The sequence below is a fragment of the Sphaerodactylus townsendi genome, linkage group LG01 (assembly GCF_021028975.2).
Source record: "Sphaerodactylus townsendi isolate TG3544 linkage group LG01, MPM_Stown_v2.3, whole genome shotgun sequence".
Lineage (NCBI taxonomy): Eukaryota > Metazoa > Chordata > Lepidosauria > Squamata > Sphaerodactylidae > Sphaerodactylus > Sphaerodactylus townsendi.
Window position 1 is genome coordinate 71,141,889 of NC_059425.1, and position 14,553 is coordinate 71,156,441.

The following is a 14,553-nucleotide window of genomic DNA, read 5'->3' on the forward strand; positions in this document are numbered from 1 at the left end:
AAACAGCATGCAAGGAGAGTAGAAGTACCTCATCAGAAGGCTGCGATGTCACCAATGTGCAGATACCTTGCTCTACCTATCTTTTGCACCTAATTTTGAAGATGCTATTGATGTTCTGAACTGGTAGTTGTAGTAGTAATGGGTTGGATGAGGATGAACAAGGAGAAACTTAATCCTGACAAGACAGAGGTTCTCTGGGTTAGTAGAAAGGCAGACCAGGGACTTCAGATCTCCCCCATCTTGGATGGGGTTATACTCTCCTTGAAAAGCCAAATTTACAGCTCTGGAGTGCTGCTTGGCATTGTAGTAACTTTAAAAAACCAAGTGGCTGCTGTGGCTCAGCAGACATTTGCCCAGTTCCAGATTGATTAAATAAATAAATAAATAAACAAATAAACAAATGAATAAATAAATAAATAAATAAATAAATAAATAAATAAAATTGTCCATTCCTACTTCAGTCAGATCTAGCCACAATGATCCATGCCATAGCTAAATCAAGAAGGGACTACTGCAATATGCTTTTTTGTAGCTATCCTTGAAGAATGTTCAGAAGCTGCAGCTAGACCAGGGGTAGGGAACCTGCGGCTCTCCAGATGTTCAGGAACTACAATTCCCATCAGCCTCTGTCAGCATGGCCAATTGGCCATGCTGGTAGGGGCTGATGGGAATTGTAGTTCCTGAACATCTGGAGAGCCGCAGGTTCCCTACCCCTGAGCTAGACTATTGGTCAGAAGAGCTTATGTCCCCAATACTACAGCAATTACACTGGCTACTGAACCATTCCCAAGCCCAATTCAAGGTGTTGTTTTTGTCCTTTAAAGCCCTACATGGCTTGGGACCAGGATATTTGAAGCACCGTCTTCTCCCATATGTTCCTGCCCAGGAATTAAGATGGCAGCCCAACTATTGTGGAACAACCTCTCCAGAAAGGTGTGCCTTGCACCCTTGTTATTGATCTTCCAGAGGCAGCTAAAGACAGCTTTATTTAGAACTGTATTTTGATTTAGTTTTTATTATTGGTAGTTCTTATTGGATTTTTTAAACTGAATTTTATGGGTTTTAGAAAGTTTTGTTTATATTGTAAGCTGCCTTAAGTTCTGCACAGGAGAAAAGTAGCTAATCAATATTTTAATTAAACAAATAAAAATAAACAAAGGCAATGTAACAAATAATACCAAAGTTGGGAAAATATATATCAAGCAAGCTGGGAAATAATAAGACATAAAACTTTTTCCATTTCCTAGTAAAAGCTAACCGGTTTTAAGAGATGCATCTTCCCATGGCTAATCCAACAACTGAGCCCTCCCATGATGTAACACATGTATAATGTTCCCAAGAAACAGAACAAGAGAATGGGAGGCAGACAGGAACAGGGTGTCACAGATGAAGAATGAGGAGGCCAGGGTAGAGAGTTGAGGTTTCTCCAAGCAAGATCTGGATGCAAGGGAGACAGCAGCAAGGAATTTCAACTAAGATGAAAGAGCCTGGGGAGAGGAAGCGAAATGTTAAGGGAGGAAGTAGAAAAAGTTCATATGTAATCTGAACCTGCATCTTGGAGGTAGCAATGCAGTTCCAGAGTGGCAAGGGAACCATCTGGGTAAAATAAAGCTTCTCCTGTTGAAACGTCAGAATACAATTTGTGGGAAGGACTAGACTTTCAGATTTGGAGAATTGAGTGCAAGAGGTTGATACTGAGCCCCCTCTCCTGTCAGCTTTCATTGGAAATAATGGGGGCATCCCCTTTGGGGGCCCATAATTTTGGCCCCCTTGAACCAAAATTTACCAAACTTGATTGGTGTCATCAGGACAGTTTCCAGATGATATCCTGAAATTTTGATGCCACTAGCTTTAAAAATGCGCCCCATGGAGGCTGAAACATTAAAAAACACCAAAAATACCCCCCCCCCAAAAAAAACCAAATACCTTCCATTTGGATTCCTTCATATTCAGGCAGGGCATATTCAGCTGAATTTGCCCAGATTCAGGCCGAATCTGGTATTTGTTGCATCCGAATCTCCAAGCCTATTCTTGGTTAAAGTTAGGCTGACCAGACGTCCCGCTTTTGGTGGGACAGTCCCGCCTTCAAACAATTTGTCCCGCGTCCCGGGGGGTTATTTCAATTGTCCCGATTTTGGGGAGGCTGCCACACTGCCTTTTGGGGCACAAGGCAGTGCGGCAGCCTCCCGTGCGCGTGGCTGCAGGAGCACGGCCTTCTGGGGCGCTGCCGTTTTCCCCCCTGTGACAGGGTGGGAAACAGCAGCGCCCCAGAAAACAGTGTGCTCCTGCAACTGCGCGCGCATGTGCGCGCGTGACCGCCTACCCCCCGTCCCAGTTCACAAAGGTGACCATCTGGTCACCTTAGTTAAAGTGTGTGACAACTTTTCCATGAGCAGCTGGTTCTGTCATCTGGAGATGCAGAGTAGTAACAAATAACTGTGATGAGGACCTTTTTTTATACATACAAGATGGTGCACTGCCATACCTTTAGTTGCTCAGGACCTTTCAACTGCATGGAATTCCAGAGAATCATGGCTGGGGGGGGGGGGTGTCAGTAAGTAACAGAATCCCAAAAGATGCTTTGCACGGCAGCTTATGATTTTACATCAAGGAAGAGAGAACATTGGACATGCTGTGTTTGGCAGTAGACCAATTAACTGACTTATGTTACTGAGTTAAGATACAAAAAGAAGGTAAGAAAAAGTCATTGCATTTTGTGTCAGATACTACAGAAAATGGTTCTCAGAAGTCAGTGGTGATGAAATAAACACTTAGGGCTCATATTTTAGTAGTTCTGAGTTCAATTATTCTGGGGGTTTTTCAGACTTTTATACCACAGAACTCTGATGAGATGTCACAGTTTAAAGCTACAGAATTACTTAATATGTCATGGAGGCTATACATCTGATGTTGCAAGCAACTGACTTTGCCAGATTATTAATTTAGAAACATCAATGCCAGGTCCCCATTCCCCATCAGTAAATTTACCTGTTCATTCTTTTTTTAAACCACGTTGCAGAGGACTGACCAACTAAAAGTCTTTTCTACATTCGTACAACCAGAGCTAGGGTAGACAAAAGATTAATTGTGATCCTGTATACAAGCTAATTAACTAGCTTAAATTCTTAATTTTATACTTCTGGAGACAAGCTCTTGTTGAGCATGTTAGGCATGAAACCAGACACCCTGAAAAAATATAGATTTTCAAAATGACCGGGGTTCATATCAACGGAATACACAGGATAAGACTGAGCTACTGAAAATCAAATAAATACAAGTATCATCTTAAGTACACACCTGCAGTTGTCAGAGTTTCTCCATGTTACTTTGACAAATCTAATTAATGTGTATAGGAGATTCTCTTAACATCTGCTCCTTTATTTACCTCCAGGCAATATTCTAAGACTGAAACATGTTCTTACAGTCAAGAAACTGGTGATTCTTCAGCCAATCATAGACCTTTCAGAAGTAAAATACGCTTGCTAAAATCCCACTGTGCATCCTCAGTTGAGAGAATACTCATAGCACCCCTGGATTTGTCAGGCAGCTGATACCACAAAGAGAGGCACATCTCGTTGTTACATACCTCTGAAGATGCCAGCATAGGTGCAGGCAAAACATTAGGAGCAAATACTACCAGAGCTCGGCCACACAGATCAGAAACCCCTTCTCCAAAAAAAGTGGATTCTGGCCATGAAAGCGTTCAACAATACAGGTGACATCTTCCTTATCCAGAAAAAATGATATCTTGGGATACTGTCCTTTGCACAAACAATTAATAGTTCAAAAATGGTTCAACAATTCATCTAAAACATAGTATTCCCTATTAAAAAGGTAACACTATAGTATGTATTAATATTTATGACAAATCTTTCACATCAACAAGAAGAGTCAAGAGGTCACAGGCAAATAGCATAAGGGAAAACGTACCTACTCTTTCTTTTATGAAGATCCCTCCTGGATCTTTTCCAGATATCTTAACATTCCACTATAGTTGCCAACAAGCTATACTAGGCCCAGGACACAAATAAATGAAAACAGAGAAAAGCTACATTATCTCAAGCACAGCGGGAAATTATGCTACTTTCTTTGTGAATGGCAGTTTCCTTGCTACCAGCACAACTGGATAGAAAAATACTGTGGAATAAGGCACTGAAATTTTTATTAACTTTTAAAAGAAATCTTATTGTTGTGTCACAACAATGTCTGTTGGAATGTTAACACCACTCTGTCATTACTCAAACACTGTTTCACCAATGTTTCTAGATGTTAATGTAAATGGTTTCAGATTCAATTACTTATAGATACATTGATGAATTCAGTTGAAATCTATCATTCCCCAAACAGATTTGGAAGCTCAACAATGAATTTTGTGCCTTCACAGACTGGATAAAGTCATCAGCTAGATTTATTTACAAAATCTATACTCTGCCCTTTTTGGAGCCAATAAGGCAGCTAACATTATAAGAAGCACATCATAAAAACAGGGTCTCATCAGAGGATCATAATTGTTGGGTAGATATGCATGGGAGCAGACAGTCCTTCAGGTACGGTGGTCCCAGCCACATTGTGTTTTAAAGGTCAACACTAGCACAGAAACAAACTGGGTCCCAGTGTAGATAGGCAAAGACTGGAGTAATATGGCTCTTTTAATCCATGGCAATCAATATCCTAGTTGCAGTATTCTATACAAATGGAAGGAGGCATGCATCACAGTGGTTAGATCTTTCTCCCTGGGAAATGTTGAAGTTGGTTGAACAATATAATCTAGTAAAAGGTACCCCTGGTCACAGCTGCCGTGAACTTATTTCATTTATTTACATCATTTATAGTCCACCTTTCTCACTGGGACTCAAGACAGATTGCACAAAATGAATTATTCAGCAATAGGCCTAGGTCCAAGAGCACCAGCAGACAAGAAACCTGTTCCTTTAAGGGGAGTGCAACACCATCCAGACCGAGTAAAATCTCTGGGTCAAACCTTCCCCTCACCAGCCAGCCAGACATCTGTCTTCTCAAGATTAAACTTTACTTTTATTAACAGCCATTCACTCCAAAACTGGCTCTAACCATCAGGTCAGGGTTTCAATGGCTTTCCTAGTATCAGCCAGAAGTGCAAGACAGAATTTCTATCTGCATATTGATAACAGGCCAACCAAAATCTCCTAGTGACTTCACCCAGAATTTTAGCGTAGTTGTTGAAAAGCATATAGGACAAGGTGGTGTACCACCATTTGAAACCTACCTTCCAGGTAAGACTGGAACTGCCACAAAATGGTCAATGCTGTAAATAGAATCTAAGGCCCCTTCCGCACACGCAAAATAATGCGTTTTCAGACCACTTTCACAACTGTTTGCAAGTGGATTTTGCTGTTCCGCACAGCTTCAAAGAGCACTGAAAGCAGTTTGAAAGTGCATTATTCTGCATGTGCGGAATGAGCCTTATAGAATTCAATGCTGTAAAGTAATCAAGGAGGATCCCATGATGAATGGTATTGAAAGCAACTGAGAGACCCAGAAAAATCAGCAGAATTCTACTTCCTCTGTCCATCTCCCATGGCAACCTCTGTCATCCATCAGGGTAACCAAGGCTGTTTCAGTCCCACAGCCAATCTGAAACCAGACTGGAAAAGATCCAATCTGCTTCATCCAGGAATCCTTGAAGTCTTCCAGCTACCATTCATTCAATCACCCTGCTCAAGAATAGAACATCTGAGATTTGATCGATAATTACTAAGCTCTCTTGGGTCAAGGAGAAGGCTTTTTAATTTTAAAAAATTAATTAGTCTTTATTGGCATAAAATTAAATAAGAATAACTGTAATTGTAACATAAAAGCTATACACACACATATATGTACACATACATATACATACATACATATTAAAGATACAAAATGAAGAAAAAGACAAAAAACCCTATTGATTCTGTAAAACTTCTAATAAAAACTTCTAATAAAAATTAACTACTGGTACCAATTCTCAGACAATAACAAGAAAAGAAGTCTAGTTGAGTCTGACATTTCATCTGGTAATACAGGAATCAAACTGGGGTATTTAGATCTAATTTTTGCATACTTGGGGCAACAAAATAATTTGTTACAAGTACAAAACCTTTTGTTAATTTCTATGGCGCTAAATCTGCCACATAATATGGCAGACAGGAAGATATTGAACTGAGAAAGTATAAGTGCTGTTCTTTGATTGGGATTTGTTAAAAATGCAGATATGAAGCCACCCTATTCTGTTGGAATGGAATTAGAAAATATAAGGTTAGCATGTTTTCCTGGCAGTCATGGTTAGCTTTTTTTTTTAGTAGTGGATGCACCACAGCCCATTTCAAGACTACCACTATTACCCACTCTCTTAAAGAGGCATCAACTGTTTCTTGCACTAAGTTATCAACTGCCCTAGAAGGTTTTTAAAAGGGCAAGGGTCATACAATTTGAGGCAGTCATTTGCCTCAAACATCTAGCAATGCTGTTCATATCGTCAGACTGAATGAAACTGAAAAATATCCCAAACAACTGGAAAAGTTGGAAACCTGGAACAATCAGGACCTGTTGCAGCTAATGTAGACCCCAAGTCACAATGGATGTGAGGGATTTTCTCTGCAAAGTGTTGAGCAAAATAGTCACAATAAGCCACCAATCAGTTCAGGCCAAATTCTAACAGGCCTCTGACCACCCAGAACAGCAGCAGGGGGCATTTTGCTATGTAAAGTCTATATTTTGAAACATAAGAACAAGTCTATAGTATTTGTATGCTCTTTTGACCACTACCATGACCACTGTTCTTCCTATTTGCCTTGTTTTTAATCAGAGTTTGTATTTGAACATCTAAAGGAGGACGCCTTCTATTGTACTAACTGCTATTTTAAGGGGATTTTAAAAGGATTTTAGTAATTCTATTATATAATTAATGGAGCTTGTATAATGTTAATTTATTTATCTGTAACTAGCTTTTGCTCCCTTTATTTGATTGTACTTATGGTGAAATTTTATGTTGTACACTGCCCAGAGCCCCCTGGGGATAGGGAGGTATAGAAAACCAAATAATAAATAATAAATAAATAAAGCACAATGCCTATTATAAACAGTATAATGAACTTCTGTCAGTTTAATATTTCCCTTTTTATGCATAACTAGCAATAAAGCCCATTGTGCAAAGAAAATAAAATACAATGGCCTTTAGAAAATTAATCCTGCCTTTGCTTTTTCTGGTTCATCAGGAACATGCTGCTCAATTCTATAGTAAGATGAGAATCCCATAGAAGGGGAAAAACAGAGAACTTCCAATGGGAAGAAAATAAATACTCAGTAATTTGATTCACAACTCTTGGTTCCTGTCGCCATTTATTTCATGACATCTAGGGATGTAAACCTTCTCTGCACTGTCTTTCTTCTCCCAGTATTACATACCAGTATTACATACTGGGATGGATTTTATGGAGGATTTTTGGTGCTGACCTGATTTCCATGCTGTTCCTACGGGCCCTCTATCCTCCAGGACAACATTTTAGAGGACATTTGAGTCTCAGGGTGGGGCCAAGAATGTAATTTTCTACTGATTGAATGATTTCCTGCAGGGGATTTTTTTGGCAGGATGTAAGGCACTGTTTCCCAGCAGTGCTGCATAAGGAACATAAGTAGTTGATGGGCATACTAGAATTATCAACCTAACTCTTCTGAATCCAGGAGGAAACATGGCTGTTCCCACTTGTATGTCAGGAGAAAGACAAGGATCTCTTTTCCCTTCTTATTCATAACTATGTTCTCCAACAATAAGCCACTGTATTCTGCCTTGTATGGCCAGCATGGACTCGTCCTGCCCCAGGAGGGCAGTTGAACACTGGCGCAACATAAGCTTGCCTTGCTCCAAACTCCACATGGAGTTAGGACTGGGGCAGGCCTGTCCAATACAGGACTCAGCTTTGCTGGATCCAGCTTTAAACTGAAGGCTTCAAGTCTGCAGTTTAACACCCAACCCATACCTAAACAGAGGCATCTGAAAGACTGTTCTATTTAAAACAGGATGGGGTGTGTGTATGGTGGGGGGCTTACAACAACGGCTTCTTTGCTCACCTCTCCTTTTTTAACATCCACATGATAAAGAGCCCAGGAGATCTCAGAAGCTTTCACAATGTGTTGCTATTTTCATTAGTTTCAATAAAAGATATTTCCTGGATTGCCATGGCTTGGATGGCCTAGGCTAGCCTGATCTTGGCAGATCTTAGAAACTAAGCAGAGTCAATCCTGCCTGGTATTTGGATGAGAAACCATCAAGGAATACCAGGGTCACTATGCAGTGGAAGGCAATGGCAAAACACCTCTGTCAGTCTCTTGAATTGAAAACCCTACTGGGTGGCCATAAGTCCTCTGTGTCTAGATATACACATACAGCTTGACACATACATACACACTTTCTCTCTACCTGGTTCCTGTTTTAGAGAAACTTACAGACTCCTCGCTTCTTGTCTGTGTTTAGTCAGAAATATTTATAGACATTGAAGATGGAGAAGTTTTAGCCACAACAGGCAGCAGTCACAGATAAATTTTCCATAAAAGTACTTAATTCTTAAACACACACACACACACACACTGTATCTAGAATACATAAAAGCAATGAATTCTTCAGTTAATGTTTTCATTCAATGCTTTATCTTTCCTGCAGGTGTACCTCTTCTTTTCTCAAAATAGACTTTTAAAGCTGTTTTTAATTGGCTTTGCTATGTTATATTAAGTATATACATATAACTATTATGTCCTGCCTTGAATTCTCATTCCCAAGGTAGTAAATCTGGCCAACAAACAACATACATTTTTCTAAGATGATACCTATTCCAAAAGGTAGATCCCAGGTTCCTGTATTCTTAGAGCTAGTGCATCACGTTTTTCCTTTAAGAACATTTGCCGCATCACAAATGTATTTTATAGCCTGCCATTAAACTCTCATGTTACTCACCTCAGTTAAGTTTTCTATGCTTAAACCTTTCATAAAGGAAAAGCATCTTTCCATTCACAGTACCTTCTCTAGTTCTGTTGTGTTCCTCCTGCAACTAGGTGACCTAACAACATATATCACATTAACCATAACTGCTCTGAATTAAGGTCAATGGAACCTTTTAAATATCTACCAGTAGCTCTAGGAGAATTTGAAATATCTGTTTACAGCTGTTTGAGGCTTATGTAGAAAGATTTAAGGCCCAACTTTAAAAAAGGGAGAATGTCTACATTAACTTATCGTTCTTCTTGACTTTAAACTTAGATAGGCATGGCAGTACTTAGGTCTGTACATGCAACTGTGTGTCTGAATCTGAGACTTTCATTGGTATAGAATGCCAGGAATCAGAAATGTTCTGCAACAGCTGGTGAATTCAAAATGAAGTAGAAAAGATAAAAAGCAAGGCTGGAGAAAAAAAACTCCTGAGACTTAAAGGGGAAGGGTAAGTTATAGAGATGGTTGTGCAGAGTAAAGGAAGATATTGGAACTTCAGCAAGTCATGTGGACAGAAATAAGATAAAATGTGGTCACATTTATACTGGTGTACAGAGTTACAGTCTGAACTCAAAAGGAGGAAGATCAGCACAGAAGTCCAGATAACTGTAGAAGTACAGGGAACAGAAAGCATGCACTGGGAGAAAAAACAGAGAATGGTTTCTTTTAAAAAATATAAAAGTTGTAAACAAATGCTTTTCTGTGGTTCATGTCACAATTGAGGCCTCCTGAATTAGTAAACACATAAAAGTTGCCTTCAGAATGATACAAGCTGGACGTTCTTGCTTTAGAGGCACCCATGTACGCAAACCAATTTACATAATGGTTTCAGAATACTGTTTTTATTTTCAAATCTTTTATGAGCACTGCATTTGGCTATTTAACTGCTGACGCACACTGGCTTAATGTTTTCAGTGAGCTTTCTATAATGGCCAAGATCTCTGTCCAGAATAGTTTACAGCCAACAGTGTGGAGGTAGGAGTATTTGCTCTAATGTGCATCCATTGAACTTATTAACAGCAAGTCTTTTTCTATACACTGTCACAGCAGCTAAATACTAATGGTGATGAGAGCCCTTCAAATGTGACATCAGATGCTATTATGTCATGATTTTTCCAGTGATGTCTCAATGCTTAACCAGTTGAGACATAAGAGAATGTTACTTCCTAAACACATATTTGACATAGATGACTCCAATACAAAATACAAACACATATGTGTGAATTGAGGGGGAATCCAAGGAAATACATCTATTAACTTAATGTCCATTCCAGAAGGAAATTGGAGGGCATTACAAAAAGCTGAAGAAATTAAACATCCTTAAAAAGTGTCAACCTGGCATCTGCAAAGGGAAGATACTAAGCAGATCATCCAGTGCACCTGAGGATTATAGGACTAACGAAGGGTCAGAATGTGCCCATAACACCCTTCTTATAATTGGCCATGAAGGTGCCTGTTTCTATAAAGCGAGCATAAAGGTCAAGTTAAAGTTGAAGGAGTGGATGGTACTACTTTTACTATGAATTTGCTCATTTTTCTCCATCTTTTATTACTAGGTTTTACATTTTATTGTATACTGCCTTGAGTGTATTGCTAGAATAAAAATCTATAAAATTTATTAAGTAAAAATAAAACCCCAAAATATACACAAAAGTCTCCCCATGTCCTGAAAAGGGCCATATGGTCATCCTGAGCCTGGCTTTGACAGGAAAGATGCAGGGTAGAAATTAAATAAAATTTAAGAATAAACAATATCCATGCCCCATAAGGACTCTTTTCACACTTTAAGTTAACAGCCCCATTAAACCTCTGGGTTTGTTTTGGGGAACTATTCCTTGGAGCAAATGGAAATGGATTTTAAAAAGCAGAGTACAGAAACAATGTGCAGAATATCTAAATAGCTTTTGTTTGAAAATCACAAACTTATCTATATTGAAAGGAAAACTCAAATCTATGGCAGCCTTTAGGGAGCACATTCTAGTAAACTTCTACCCACCCACTCTTCATTTGCTAATGTTTGGCTGAAGCATCTTTTAAAAAAGTTTACCATTTAGCTTTTTACTTTGCTGAAATTTTCAGAAAAACAGGAATGAAGAAACCCACAGACCGTGCCTTTCCTTCCCCTCTGTGAGAAACCACTTCAAATGTGTTTTGAATGGAAAATGTGTAAAGGATGGTTTTTGGTTGAAAACACATCTTTTAATCTTATTGTCTGGACATTTCATTAGCTACTGAACAATCACCCCCAGTATGTGACAGGAGTACACTGGGACTATAACTGCAAAGTTGGGAAAGGATTAAATGTGTGTGGATGCAAGAAAAATATTGATGAAGATGTTTGATAAGCAGCCCCATAAAGTCTGAAGTTTACAATTCTGTAATTTTTCCTCACTAAGTACAAAACTAAGCTCTGCATCCTAAGAATCCAAAAGTTTAAAGTTTATCACAAGTACAATTATGCAATGTAATCTGATTAAATGAAAATCAAATGTGATCACATACAGACTTCTAGCCAGAATCAGGTCTGCTCCTGCCTTCCCCAGGGAGAACAGGGCTCGGCGGCGGGCAGCTCAGGTGAGTGCCATGGTGGCAGGCTGGCTCCTGTCCTCCTTGGCCTCCCTGAAGGCTAGCTCCTGCCCTCCCCAGGCGGGCAACTCAGGTGGGCAGCTCAGGTGGGCGCCATGATGGCAGGCTGGCTCCTGCCCTCTACAGGGAGGGCAGGGTTAAGCAGTGGGCAGCTCAGGTGGACACTGTCACAGCCGGCTGGCTTCTGCCCTCTCTGGCCTCCTTGCAGGCTGGCTCCTACCCTCCCTAGGGAGGCCAGGGAGAGCAGGGCTCGGTGCTGGGTGGCTCAGGCCTGAGCCACCCATCTGAGCCACCTGCCGCCAAGCCCTGGCCTAAGTGGGGCATGTGGGCAGGGGCACGGGGAGCTGGGCAGGAGGTGGTGTGGGGAGCCAGTCATGCTGCAGGTGCCATTTTCACCTGCTACGCCTCTGTCCATGATGTAGCATTGCTGATTTGATCACTGAAATAGTAGTGGTGTGTGACAAATACAAGCTAATCTGATAAACGCTGAGTTTTGGCTCTGACAGTTCTAGCCTTATGAAGAACAAAATGACTTGTTTTTACTTGATAACACTGGGGTTTTTTTTACTAGATAACAACTGAAAAGTCTCAATTGAGATCCAAGGCTAGATGCATTTGGTAGTCAAGTAATGTAGTTGGAAAAATTGAAATTAGTTTCTTAGGTGAGGATTCTATGAGGGAAAAGAAAGCATGATATATTGAAAGGAAAATGAATAAGGAAGACAGCTTTGGCTACTGTGTTGTTCTCTGTCCATACACTTGTAATCTGGTAAATAAACATTTTCTGTTTCTCCTGAATCCAATCTTTTTACGTTAAAAAGAATACTCAGAAAAAAATCTTTTGCTAGTTTAAGCAAGAATAGTCTGGACAATAAAATTCTTAAGGTAACCGAGTCTCTCTGGAAGTGCTATTCAGCCATTTTGCTAACCTGAGTTAACTACTCGAAATTGCCATTTATCCTGCCTGAAGAAGCTGCACAAGGGTGGGGGTTGACATCTGTACCTTCTCCTTTATGACCATGTAACAGTAAATAGGAAACATCTGACATAACCCTATAGAAAGGAAAATAGTTTAATACTTCATTCCCCATTATAACATTTGCATCCTGGGTTTTTCAAATTTTGTCAGAGTCTCAGTCAAGATCTCAGACAAATGCTATAATAGGTTAGGTATTCCATAAAATCTCCAGAATACAGAAATAATGGAATATAGCAGGGTAAAGAGACAAGTAGAACAAGCAGGTCATCTGGGGATTTGGAGTGAGAGGCCACCAATATGTGGATGACTACCAGCTTTATTTCTCCTGAACAGCTAATCCATATGGGTCTGTGGAAGTCCTGAATAGGTGCCTTGAGGAAATAACAAGATGGCTGAGGAACAAAAAACCACAGCTTAATCCACTGAAGTCTGCTGGTCAATGGAGAAGCTGCTCTGGAACTGTGAAACCTTTTCTAGAGAAGGTTGGATTCTCCCTGAAGAAGCAGGTTTGTAGCTTAAGGGTGCTAGCAGTCCTGGCCTATGGCTGGAGGATCAGGTATCCTTCACGGAATGTAGTGTCTTTTTATTAGGTTCAGCTGGTTAACCAGTTACAGCCATTCCTTGAGAAGTGTGATCTGGCCACAGCATTCCATGCTCTGAACACATTCAAGCTGTATTGCTATAATTAATTTTATGTGGGACTACCTTTGAAAACTGTTCAAAAACTTCAGTTGGTTGCAAATGTGGCAGCCAGGCTACTATCAGGCAAGGACGTAGATAAGGACGGTTCTTGGATTCAGACCCCCCCCCCCATTGCATGTCCAAAGCTCTGCCCCCTGTTTGTGGGTTTTTGTATTTTTAAAGTGTTTTTTCGGTTTTTGGTCTGCAGGGGGCACAGTTTTTAGGCTAGCAGCACCAAAATTTCAGGCTATCGTCAGGTGAGACTCCTGATGATACCAGCCAAGTTTGGTGAAGTTTGGTGAAGTTTGGTACAGGGTGTCCAAAATTATGGACCCCCAAAAGGGGTGCCCCATCCCCCATTGTTTCCAATGTAGTAGATGGGTCTACTAGTCTAATAGTAGATGGGTCTACCATTTGAGGGTCCATATCTTTGGACCCCCTGAATCAAACTTCACTAAACCTAGGCGGTATCATCAGGATAGTCTTCTGCTGACACTACCCTGGTTTGGCAAAGGTTGGTCCAGGGGGTACACGGTTATGGACTCCCAAAGCGGGTGCCTCCATCCTCCATTGTTTCCAATGGAAGCTAATAGTAGATGGGTCTACCCATTTGAGGGTCCATATCTTTGGACCCCCTAAATCAAACTTCACTAAACCTAGGTGGTATCATCAGGATAGTCTGCTGCTGATACCACCCCAGTTTGGCAAAGGTTGGTCTATGGGGTACAAAGTTATGGACTCCCAAAGCAGGTGCCTCCATCCCCCCTTGCTTCCAATGGAAGCTAATAGGAGATGGGAGCTACACATTTGAGAGTCCATAATTTTGGACCCCCTGAATCAAACTTCACCAAACCTGGGTGGTATCATCAGGAGAGTCTCCCAAAGATACCCTGATAGTTTGATGCTGCTAGCTTAACAATTGTACCGCTGACAGCAGGCACCCCCCCCAAATTTTCCCAGATTCTCTTTTTAAATCCACCCCCCTCGGCATGGATTTAAAGGGAGAATCTGAGGGCCCCAGTTTAAACATTGAAAGTGATGTTGTTTCAGGGTGGGAGAGAACCCACCCCAAAACAGCATCACTTTCAATACTGTTTTATCTGGGGACCTCAGATTCTCTCTTTAAGGTGGATTTAAAAGGAGAATGTGGGCTCCCTAATTTAAACACCATTGAAAGTGATGCTGTTTGGGGGTGGATTCCAGCATCACAGCAGTCGCCCATGGGGGGGTGCGCAAACCTCACATTTTGCACTGAGCTCCATTTTCCCTAGCTACTCCTCTGCCTGGAGGGGAGAGAGAGGGGGCTGCCAGC

At 40.7% G+C, this 14,553-nt stretch overlaps 1 protein-coding gene across 1 annotated transcript in view; it reads right to left on the reverse strand.

Annotated features, from left to right (window-relative positions):
• Positions 1 to 14,553, reverse strand: part of GLP1R (glucagon like peptide 1 receptor) — a 103,392-nt gene that overhangs the window by 33,066 nt on the left and 55,773 nt on the right. The gene's annotated exons all lie outside the window — the stretch shown is intronic.